At 35.2% G+C, this 12,605-nt stretch overlaps 1 protein-coding gene across 4 annotated transcripts in view; it reads left to right on the forward strand.

Annotated features, from left to right (window-relative positions):
• FAM227B (family with sequence similarity 227 member B) overlaps positions 1 to 12,605 on the forward strand; it is a 233,305-nt gene that overhangs the window by 169,384 nt on the left and 51,316 nt on the right. The gene's annotated exons all lie outside the window — the stretch shown is intronic.

Genomic DNA, 12,605 nt, shown 5'->3' on the forward strand with positions numbered 1-12,605 from the left:
TATTTTCTTAATCCAGTTGTTAGAAAACCACAGAATAAGAAAATATCAATATTAAAGTTTTTTTTTCCAAAGAATTTTGACAAGCAGTATTTCGCTAGTTAACTGCATTTCAATAAAATTCCTCTCTGAAGATCATGCCTTTGTTTATTTGCTTGTTTCATAGCATTGTTAGGCATGAACAATACATTGGCAGTGTCTGGTATAAATTCTTGGTCTCTAAGATGTCTCTGGTGAATAGTTTATCAAATTTAACATGTGTTCTATAACCTTCAGTTACAGATGAATTTTTCTGCTCAAGTAAGTGGTCTGTGCCCCTTCCTGATTGTTCCTACTGGTGACTACAATGCTTTATCTCTTCTTTATTGAGAAGCCTATGGGAGAAAGGACAGCTCTCTTAAAGCATTCTAAAATCTTGTTACACTTCTAGTATGAGGACTGTGAGATTTTATCAGTGATTCCCTTTGCTTTTGCCTTCGTTTTTCCATGGGCTTGCAACCAACATGATTTTGATAACCATTACTTCAACAACAAGAAGAAAATAGGATAGGAGTTGATATTTGTGCAACTGTGGAAAAAAAAATACATGATTATTGAAAAATAATAATAAAAAATCACTTCAGTGAAAAAAAAAATTGAAGTTAGAAAATTTATAGTTGATTTTCTCAATTTGTAGTGTGAGGCAGTAGGAGGAGTAGGATCACAACATTTATAAATACGAAAAAGCTACCATTTATTCCATTAGAAATATTTTGCTCAGTGGAACTATTGTTTCTTAGGCCTACAAAGGTGTGTTTGCACACCACTTTCTTCAATGTGAGAGGCAAAGAATTTTACTTTAGGCTCTTCTAACCAAACCATTTCTGTAATAGGCACCAGTATCTCAAACATGGCAGGTGTCTCAAAGAATGAAACTTTGATCCAATACCAATCTTTCAACATCTACAAATACTTCTTCTCATGCAGCTTATTGTCTGAGTTGGCAAGCTTGGTTAAGCTTTTGCATAAGGAGAGTGATGAGTATCCTCAAGTATCCAAAGGAACCTGATAATGTACCAACTAGTGTTGGCATGTGGAAGAGAACAGAAAACCAGCTATGAGAAGAAAGAAATTAAAGGGCATTAAAAACAGTGGAAGAGGAGAAATACGGGAAAAATTTTGGCAAATTTGAGGAAAAGGGGGAGAGATGTGAGGCATAGAGGAGGAACAAAGGAAAGTAATGAGCTCCTAATGTATGCAGTGAATCAGAAGAAATAGGAGCTGCAAAATAGGGGATCCCCTGAAAATAAACTCTAATAACTTAAGAGTCATTTTAAGAAAGTGCAGGGTGGGACCAAGGAATTTCTCATATAAAACCTCTTCTCCTGTCTAATTATTTTTTTGTGGTGGATTTTCTTGGTTGGTTGGGTTTTTTTTGTTTGTTTGTTTTTCCCCTAAAACTCAGCTAAGAGAAGTAACGTCACTTGGCAAATCAAATATGTACTAAGCTCTACTGCATGGAATCTTTCATTTCTAAATTTAGTGTGAATAGATTGAATACTCAATGTTTTTTGACTTTGATAATCTGCAGTGAAAGACTTCTAGGGATGGAGTAACTATTGTATCATATAGTAACAAAGCTTTGCTCACACAAAAAGTGAGATACTGATATCCAAAATCGTTTGCTCATAAAAGCTAGACATAAGTTGTCTGTTTTGCCATTATATACTGTGCTATTGTGTGGCCTGTGCTCTTCCCAGTGGAAGTGACTCTCAGCTGAAGCAAAGCGGGCTGGTGCAACCTGAACACTAGCTATGAGAATAGGTGCTGAGCAGGTTCAAACTAGGTCTTTCTAGCTCTTCTGAAATTAAGGTAGATAAAGGACAAAGACTGTTTCCTGCCCAAATGAAGAATACTGTTCAACTCCTTGTTTTTCAAAGGAAACAGAGACATTCCCTCTTCAGTGGACTTTACCTAGATGCAAAGGTGCAGAGGAAAAAATCTAGCTTCAGTAGGGCCACACTGAAATCTGCAGTAAAAGCTGAAGCATTGAGAATTGGTCCTGAAATTTCCTTTGTGATTTGTGATCCCTGCTCTGTTGTGGAGAAACAGCTGGTCTACTCTGCTGGTCCACCATGCCATTGTATTGTAGTCATAGTTTTCAAGTTTCTAGATACAGGCCTGCATTTAGTATAAAAAGTGCTACCATCAGGATTGGCAAAAGATAAGGCTTCCATTTAGTGGCTCACTGGAGTTGGTGATAGATCACTTCTTTTGGAACTTTCATATCATATTTACAGGCCAGTAAACTAAAGTGGTATTCCTGTAAAATACAGAGATCTAGATGTAAAAAGGTCTTTTTTTAATACAAGATTTATTTCTTGTTGATTTATAAGCAAAACTGAAAATACTGATTTTTTTTTTTTCTTTCAGTGTTGCCAGTGCACGCAATTTTAAGATAATGGTGCACTGGAATATAATCCAAATAGGTATCTGAAGGACCAGATTGTTCCATGTTTCTTAGGGCTTTTTGTGAAAGAGGAGAGGTCTGTTTTTGAGTGTTTTTCAGTTCCTGCTCCACCCTTCTGAAAGATACATATGCTCTCCCTCTTCAGTTTTGAGAAACACCCCCAGGGCATCCTTTTTATTTGAATTGATTTTCTGGTTGTTTATCTTTTTCAATCTGGTCATGAAAAGCACATCTGGTTCCTATTTTAATCAGTATTCCAGGGGGAGCAACATCATATTATAGAAGGCTAACAATGCTAAAATAATAATCCATAATGATGCAACTTCTGGTAATTTAAAACTGTTTTATCCACTGTTTGTAGAAGTGTGTTAATGATGTAGGCCAACTGATCTCTTTGTAGATTAAATTCACCCTGGGTCCTACTAGCAGAGAAATGTCTGACATCCACATAGGCAAACCCTTCGAACTCTCAGGAATTCCTGGTGTGGTGTTCTGTTTTTTAAGTGTCTGAGCATTTTAGTATTTATAGAAAGTGCCAAACCAACAGTTGTGGAAACTAAATCAATCTGTTGACAAAGAAATTCGGTAAAGCAGCCCCAGTGCTAGTTTACATGTAAACTTGTTCTGTCTTTTATTTGATGCAGTTCTGCTTTTAGAGATGATAGGGTTGGAGGTCTTTGTCATGTTTTTCTTTACTTCATTAGTTGATTCAGTACTTGGCCTATACACTAAGACTGCCAGAAAGTGACAGTGATTGTTTTATTACAACACTGTGTGCTAGCAGCTGAACAGAAACCTGTTATTTCAGCTAGGCTGCCAAACAGCCTTCAGGTGGTAGTATTTGTTTTGTACGTTTCTTGGTTTGAGCCAGCAACAAAGTGGAGAGACTGCTATAATTTCTCTGACTTATGCATACATGTGTACTTTTAGCAATTATTTAGCAACTAAAACATGGTATCTATGAAATTTTCATGAGATCACAATAGTCAGTAAAACAGCAGACTCCCAATCCTTTATGCGACATGGTAAGGCTTGTTAATGTGCGGACCTACCTCACTTACATTTGTATTTGCCTCATTGCAGTGTCACTTTAAAATATGTCCACTCTGATGCCATCTCCAAGCTAGACTTTCACAGTATTGCAGAATAATCTAAAGAAGCTAATTAGAAATAACTTTGGCAGGTGGGGAGAATGTACACTTATTTATTGAGTAGGCTCTATTGGAACCTTTCATTCTGCCTTCAAAATATTTCTTGGAACTGTCACTCTAATATATTCCTCCTTGTCCCTTGACTCAGGTTTAGCAAAGTTTATCACTGAAGCAGGATGTGGCATATTTTAAAATGGAAGGCCAAATTTCATACCAGTATGGTCAAACTAGAAGTGACATACTTGGCAGGATAAGTGTCATACGTTAATTACTGCAGAGACTAAATTTCCAAGTGAAAGTTGGCATTCACAACCTCTAGTCCTTCCTGCTATAATCTGGTTTTAAGAAAAAGTTAAGCCTGGGGGTAAGGGGGAAAAAAAAAAAAGAAAAAACTTGCAAATTCAGTTTTTAAATGGGAATATATTTAGACAGTTATATATATATATAACTGCAACTATAATTGCAGTTACCATTAATGGAATTCACCTAAAAATCTGTGTTCTTGGTAAGGCAGCACGAAGGCGGTACAGAAATGAAATTCAGCAGTTAGAGTCTCAATTTTTTTAAGAAGCGCCTGCTTAAGAAAACTTGTATTAATAGAATAAATTAAGATATGAAAGTGAGCAACAAATTATTAATCTTTTTAGCACTTCCACGATTTCATTCTTTGGAGCAAAATAAGCTATTTTTCTCAAAGTTCTGAAAGAGTGAATTATATAAAACATCAAAGCAATTCAATGAAAATTCCAGAACTTTTAGAACAGAAAATTATAAAATTTTATCTGAATTTCTGTAAATAATCTGTAGTTAAGCTCAAAATATCAAGCCAGGGATATCCAGTGACTACACAGTAAAGTGGGGGAAGCAATAGTATCTATCATCACCAGGTTTGTGTTTTGCATTTTTAAATAAATCAGAAACAAGTGCAGGGTATACATGGTATTACATCCCTATGTTGACAGAGGAAATGTCTTGAATTGTTTGTTCCATCATCTTGAAGTGCAGTTAGTTAAGCTAATGAAATGTTATATTTTTAACTACCCACTTGCATGACAGAATTTCCATAAGATTGTGAAGTGCTATTCCTTGGCATTATGCACTGTGGTACTGTTCCTTCTGCTGGTGAAGTTCTATTTGCAGAATTTCTGTCAGGTAAAATTTCCTTCACTCCAATTATTGAACTGCTTATTTCTGCTGCACACATTTGAAGTGATGCTACATTCCTGATAGACATAGGTGCATTTCAGTGGTAGATATGTGGAAATATTACTACCTACGACATACAAAGGAACTTTGGAACCCTCATGATATTGCAGAGCTATTCTATTTCTATGCCAGGTATTATAAAAAAAAAAATTAAGAAACACCACACCTTTTTTTTGAAGGGGGGGAGGGGAATTAGAGAATGGAAAAGAATGGAAAGGTGGAAGATTATCTGAAATGTTACTTTCATGAACTGGATTCTATTTCTTTGACTTTTTATTCCTATTTTGCCACTCTATAATTTCAGATATTTCAGCTGTATTTCATAAACTGTTCTGATCTTTAGTATGTTCTGTTTTGGAAGTATTTTCATGAGTCAAACATATTTTTGCTTCTACTGAAAGAAGAGGTTATAGAAGAGAAAGAAGAGAATTCTCTTAAAGAAGAGAAATACTTTACTGCCTGTTTGGCATTCTGAGATTTCCCTAGTAGCCAATTTCAAGTTATGGGTACTGAAACAGGATTCCAACCTGGAATGTTTTTCAGCTCATAGAGGGTTTGCACTGGCTGATGTTTCTAGTGTTGAAGTTATACCATGAATACAAATCAAATTTTTCTTTCGAGTTCCTTAGTTTAATTTCTATATTCTTTTGTCTGATTTAAAGTTCTTTCCTGTAGTGTGTTGTATGTATTTAAATTTAACTTCTATGTGATCTGCATAATTGCTTTCAGGATACAGTATAACTGTTTAGGTTAAAAAAAAAAATCTCACTGATATGCTAATATACAGTTTCTGAAACTTGGCAGTATTCTTCAGAGAAAAAATTTACGAACTCCATACAAAAAGGCATATTCACATGGCAGCCATTGTGAATAAATAGTAGAGAGAATCCTTGATCTTGGGATCACAGGTGGGGAAACTGATGTGTGAAGAGATGTACATTTTCCAAGGCTATGAAATAAGGCAGCCATAGATCTAAGAATGCAATTTAAGTGACTTCACTGCAGGAGCTTGCAGAATGAGAACAAGCACTTCGTTTGTATCTTGGAATATGATTTGCTTTCTAGTTTCTACCTCTTGTCATCATGTTTTTCCTTTATTTTGTACCATATACAAAACAGTGCATGCAAGTTTACACAGTTGTCTTTGTACATGTGTTTAGAAACAGTGTATGAATTGTCAAACAAAAAACATTCCCAGAGTGGGATAAAGGTTCAGTAAATGATGAGGGGTCATAGAACTTTTTTGACTTTTTAGAGAGAGAGATATATATATATATATATATTCATTTTATTTCTCCCACCAGTCTATTGCTCAGCTAGTCAGAACTCCAACATGTAGTTCCTCACAACTCTATCCTGGACCTCGGTACCAGAACAGGTGGTAGTGGGTCTTGTTTTATATATTTATTTTGCCAAAATTCATCAGAATACTTGCCCTTCCCCTTCTCCCCAGTAAAAATCATAAGATTCGCCTTTCATTTTGGAAGATGCTACTGTCTTGTTTACACAAGGCAGTTCAATTTCGCCTTTGGCTGGAGAAACAGCTAACTCACAAAATTTGTTTTCTTGTGTGTGTAGTGTCTGTTTGGAATTTTCCAGAATAAACGGGTAAATAAGATGCACGGTAGGTGGGAGAGAGGCTGGAAGAGATCTTTGGCATGAATCTGCCATCTCCAAGTATTTAGTCAAGCAAGGTTAGTTTCACTAAGTCCATGAGAGTATGAAATATAAATGTCAGCAATAGTTTATAAAGTAGAATTTAACATTTTTTATCAATAAGCAAACTATTAATCAGTGTCATAATAATCATGGAATAAGCAGCCCTTGCTGCTTCATCATGTATAGTTCTAAATCACTAGTTTTCTTTCACTTTCTCACTATAACAAAGATGATGATGATGATACTGGATCATATAATTCCTCTGTTTTGGAGCAGAAAACCCACCTGACTTCAATGATTTTCCTTAAAAGCTGATGGCATGATAAAGTCATTCTATTTAAAATTCAGTATTAGAAGATAAGAATATTAAGAGCAGCTTTATTGTACAAAATGAAAGCAGATAAATTATCTCTGCTTTATCAAAGCTTTACACATTCTAGAAACAGATGCCCCTTCAAATCAATACAAAATTCCTAGATATTAACTTTTTGAACAATAACAGCTGTTAGGAATCAGTCCCTCTTGTCTAAGTGCTCTTGGAGTAGACCAGATTTACTTTAAAATTAAACTATCACAGAATGAGTTTCTAAAATCAATGTATTTTCATACTTAGTCCAAGGGAATTCAGGTTAATACATAATTAATTCTATATTTAACAGCTTATTTCATAATATGGGAAGTCTTTTGTAACTTAAGTTAGAATTTTACCTTTGCCCTTCCTCACAGAGTAAGGAATTTGTAACCTAGCTTTTCTATTTTTCTTTTTCTCCTGCTTGTTTTAATCTATTTACAAGAATGACAAATAAACAGAGGCTGGTATGGATTCAGTTGGTTCTATTGCTTGCCAGGAAAAATTATTCCAGCACCTTCCTGAAGAGATGAGTCAGTCTGGGAGTTTGACCTAGTGTTTTGTTTTGGTTTTGCTTGTTTTATGTTTACTTCTGCAAATTTTTTTAAAAAATTAAATATTTGGAGATAGAGTTTCAAAAAGTAGGAAAATGCCTGATGTTTGAGCTCCCGCTAGATCCTTCACCACATGCCTGCATACACATGCAATTCCCTGCATGACTGCACCTGTTCAAGCTTTTTGCTATTCTGAGCGTCCATCTGTGTGTGGCAACTAGTCTGCTTTTTAAATGGAGATCCATTTCTAGTGCCTTCTGGGCAACAGTAACCAGTGTATTCAAAGACAGTGATAGCATGGCACTTTTCCAGTCTTTTTTTTTTTTTTTTTTAAGTACTCCGTCATTCTTCCCCTTGCTGCAAATTTACCCTAAGTTTTGGGAATTCAGATGTTTTAATCTGTAAATTGATGGCACTATTTAGTTAGCTTTGCTCCTTTTCTCTAGTACTGCTCAAGTGACTGCTCATTCATAACCCTATTTTTAGCCATTATTTTTATTAACAACAAGCATATGGCTTAAAAAGTATTTTAGGTGACTAAAGGCAATACTTAAATCTGAAAAAAAAAAAAAAGACTGCTTTGTAGTTTATTGCCCATCAGTGGAAGAATTACAGTTCCGACTTTCCAACTAACTCAGAAGCAGAGACAAAGAGGGCGTTCCTGTGTACTAAAATAAAAGTTGGAAAAGGTGAGAGAAGGCATAGTGTCACATCTAACCCAGTACTATTCTTGACAATGACCAGTACAGCACAGACTTTCTGTAGTATCAGTCCAGCAGTGGGGTGGGGTGAGAGAAGATAATTTTCCTGTGTTTATTTTGAACCTGTTGCCTGATCATTTTCCTAGATGCCCCTTCCCCTTTCTCATGATGTGAAGAACAGTGAATAATTAGTGACTTATTTGTGCTGCTTATGGCCACTATCACGTTCCCCTCAGTCGATTTTCAAGCTGAGAAGAGCTACTGTTGTTTTGTCTCCCATGGAGTTTTGATCATACCACAGTGGAAATCTCACTCTGTTCTGCAAAAGCAGGACTTAAGTTTTAAAGGTACTGATCTTCCTGTCAAGGAACTTTCTGGAGAGCAGTGTACACAGGGCTTACAGTATTTTTTCCCCCCAATAAAAATACAATAATTCTAAATGGTTAGGAAATTATACAAGTGCGTTGCTATATACTCCATTCAGCATCAATTTGATTTGTTGGAAAGTATGGGAGAAACCAAAAAAGATGGTCAGTCTGCAAGAGGGGAGCAGAACCTCCCAGGAATACTAGGAAATAACATCAGTCTTGACTGTCTAAATTTGGGGTAAGATTGGATAATAAGGTATATTACTAGAAGTTACATTGAATGAAACTGGTGCAGTCTACATGACTTCTGAGGAACAGAGAAAGCTGTACTAGGGTTTCAAGGAATTATCCTACTCATTTTTTTCCTCAGTTTCACCTGACTTTCGTGTAACAATTTTCAGGAAAAGTGCTTCTTTGCAGGTGTCCAAATTTAATCATGAGAACTAGGAAGGCTGTAAAAGTAGTTACATTTAATTCAAGAAAAAAATTGGTGTTTGTGATGTATTTCTAGTCAGCCTGAAGTAAACTATCTTTTCTTCAGATATAACAATCTACTGTATTTTTTGGCTATAAAGGTTGGACGTGGTGCTTAGGGATGTGGTTTAGTGGGTGACATTGGTAGTAGGGTTATGGCTGGACCAGATGATCTTGCAGGTCTTTTCCAACCCTAATGATTCTATGATAAGAAAATATTTGTTCTGGAAGCATTGTTATGTTCTATAGAGCTAGAGACAACTCTATTGGAGCTAATTAACAGGATGTTGGTAGATTGTATGGAAGAATCTCAGCCTTTTATAACATTCACAGTCTCATAACTTAAGATTAATTCAAATAGGAAAGCAGAGCCAACATACATGTTCAAGAGAGGTTTTTCTGTCACTGAAACTGCCTCTCTCTCCTCTCCACTGTGCTTCCTAAGGTATGCTAAGTGGATTCAATATGTTCCAAGTCTGAGTCAAGTCTGAAGGTGAAAGAGTTTGTAGGAATAGCAGTGTTCATCATCTCTTTTTCTTTACGTTGTCACTTAATGGTCAATTAGAGTCAACAGTGTTTATCATTTAATGGTCTAGATGAAAGGAAATGTCCTTGTCTAGTCCTCTTTTTCTGGTAGATACGTGTACTGGGTAAAGGACCTCACAATAAATAATAATAAACACAGTATCTCAATTGTATGTGGAAGTTTGTGTTTTAAAGGATATTATGAATACGATCAGCTGAGGTGTATACTATAATTGCGTTCAGTCTGTTGTTTTACATTGATATCCTGAATTGCTGCAAAAAAAGGATGTAGAAAAAATTTAGGGGAAAAATGAAAAGTACATGCAGTTCAATTTAATGAAAATGCAGAACTTGTTTTAATAAATTCATAGGAGATTTATTGTGATAGTTTTTATTCAAAGTTATTTTCTCAGTACTGGTCCTAGTATTTGGTAAAAGGATTTTCTAATGCTGCTGTTTTGCAATTTACTCTTAAGTCAAAGTAGAGATCAAAGGGAATCCTGTTTTCTCTCCGGGGAAATGTGTTGTTCCTTTCAGTTGTCCCTACTGATAATTACACTAATTAAGCTTCTAATTGTCACATCCAGAGATACTATCATTTGCAAGACCATAAATCTTTGCTGATTCACTTTATTCCAATGCTTTTCCTTTACTTTGACAATGAACACAAACACAGTATTTTATTTAGGTGCCTAACACTTTTCAAGCATGAGGCCCAGTAATAAGGATGCAGAAATGTTATTTTAGCTCAAATATTGATGTGTATATTCAGAATTGAGTTACATAGGAACTTAAGTATTAGAGCCCCAAAACAATATGGATAAACTTGTAGTGTTCAACTGAGATGCATCCTAAGAGTATATATATTTAGGAAATTCCACTATGATGAAGTTCTAGAAGAGTTCTAGAAGCATTCAGATTGCTGTGTAACTGGTTATATTTATTTAATTTATGAACTATTAGGAATTATAAGATATCCTCTGGTATTCAGAGAGGGACAAAGAAAAATTTGCCATTACTATGAAAGAGAAAATTATATGTAAGACCAAATTTAACTTCCTGAAAGTGGTATTCAAGTCTGGAAACAGTTTTAGGTGTTTTTATGTATTTACATCAAATAAGTAAAATGGATCTCAGAAAAATCTGAGTTCTAGCTACAGCACTAGTCCAAAAATCAGGAAACATATTAAGGTGTTTATCAGGGCCTCATCACCTGATATTCAAAACTACTGTAATAATTAGAATCAGAATCTTACCTCCTTCCTCTTTCTAAGCCTCAAATAGATTCAGAGAGTAGAAAGGCCTTGAAGTGTTTCATCCTTTATTGGGGGGGGGGAGTAAGCAACCACAACTCCTAAAGCCTCTTGGAAGCTGCTCTTTCAATTAAGAGTATCTCGAAATCTGCCTAACAGTAACAGGGAACAGAACTTCTGTGCCTGTGTTTTTTGGCTCGTAATGGTGGTGGTTTTTTGTATGCATGCATTGATTTGAATGATCAAGATATCAGTTACCATTTCTTAAGAGTTTGCCACCATGTTAAAAATCTATTGGCTTTTTCCTGCCAATACACTTTCTGTTGTTAGTGACAGGGTTACACGCAGTATTTAATTAGAAGGGCAGATATAATGTATGTATGTTTTCAATTCTTCTCTTCCACATGCAAATGCAATATGAATGTAATATTTCCTTACCTAGGCTTGAAATTAAAATATTTTATTTGAAATTTATAAATATTTAAACTAGACAATTGTTTCAATATAAAAAAAAAAGTTAACTTCAATGTAGTTGGATCCTTTGGTGGTCAGTATAAAGGAGAGCAAACTTATTTTCATTGTAGAACTGTTTCAGTTCCCTAAATTGTGCTGCTCAAGATTGTTGAGATATTTTGCTAGTATCTCCATAGCTGAAAATAGAGATTTTTTTTTTTTCTTCCCACATGCAAACAGAAAGGTTCTGGAAGCATTCATCCTCTATGTAATCTCTCTGACAGCACACACACTACTAGTGGAATTTCCTAGATATGCATGCAACAGACATTTGCCTCGTCTCATAGAAAGGCTGGGGAGGGGAGGACACTGAAATTGTGCCATACTTTTTGACTATGTTAATTATAAATAAAGTGTAACTTTCAATTGATTCTTCCCTTCCCACTTTCATTTGTGGGCATTTCATGACATGCTAAAATAACTAATGACAGTCCAGATATTCTGTTTTTTACATCAAAATAACCAAAAGCATTTTTAGTGGTTAAATGCTTTCATTTAAGCTGAAAGAAAAGAAAAAAAAAAAAAGAAAAAAAAGGCAAAACAGCAGAGTAAAAGTTTAAAGAGTACAGCTTCTGTGTGATATTAGAGCAGGCTCAGAGCTTGTTCTAATTTTCTGCATGCTAAGTTTCTACTAAAATCAACAAAAGCTGCATGTGAAGAGGCATTTCAGGGCCCATTCACAGTTTAATGATTGCTAAAGAAATAAATGCAAATTAATCTGATTTTATTTTAATTGAGAAAATTTGGATTCTGAGTTTGGGACAAAATTGTACCTAGATTTCCATATGACTATGTAAGATGTCATTTTACTTCTGATTATGTTTTATGTAATCTGATTAGGTAATCATCTTGAGCAGTTTGCTTGTGTGGCTAGTCCTTTACATGCCATTGATTTATACGTGTGTTTTCTGAATTGGCTCTACAAGGTCTGAGATATTTTCAAAAAAATCCTCTGAAAATTTATTGTAGCTAATGTGATATTGTTTCCAGCTGTTTCTACCCAGAACTGTTATTAAATACTGGAAGATAAGGCAACCAGATCACTTTCTCTATCAGACTTTGACACTAGGTCATGGGAATTAATAATGTTCAAAATGTATCTCAGGTTGAAGTTGGAAAAGCCCGTCAGAGATTTCAACCAGCAGCAGATGTTAAAGACAGACTCTGATCCAATTATTACCTTGCACTGCAAAAGAGGAGAAATGTTTTGGAGGCCAGTTATGATACTTAGTCTTTCTGGGTGGCCTGCTTGTCTTTTCTTCAACCAATATATTCTAAATTTTACTGAAGATGCTTTCAGGTCATTGAGCTAGCAATGGAAAATTTCATTCCTTCCTGCCACACATGAAGATATTAGTGAAATAAGATGTTGGTAAGATATTGAGAAAGATAGTGTCTGAGCTGAT

Source organism: Anser brachyrhynchus (assembly GCF_964034855.1).
Source record: "Anser brachyrhynchus genome assembly, chromosome: 11".
NCBI classification, from domain to species: Eukaryota; Metazoa; Chordata; class Aves; order Anseriformes; family Anatidae; genus Anser; species Anser brachyrhynchus.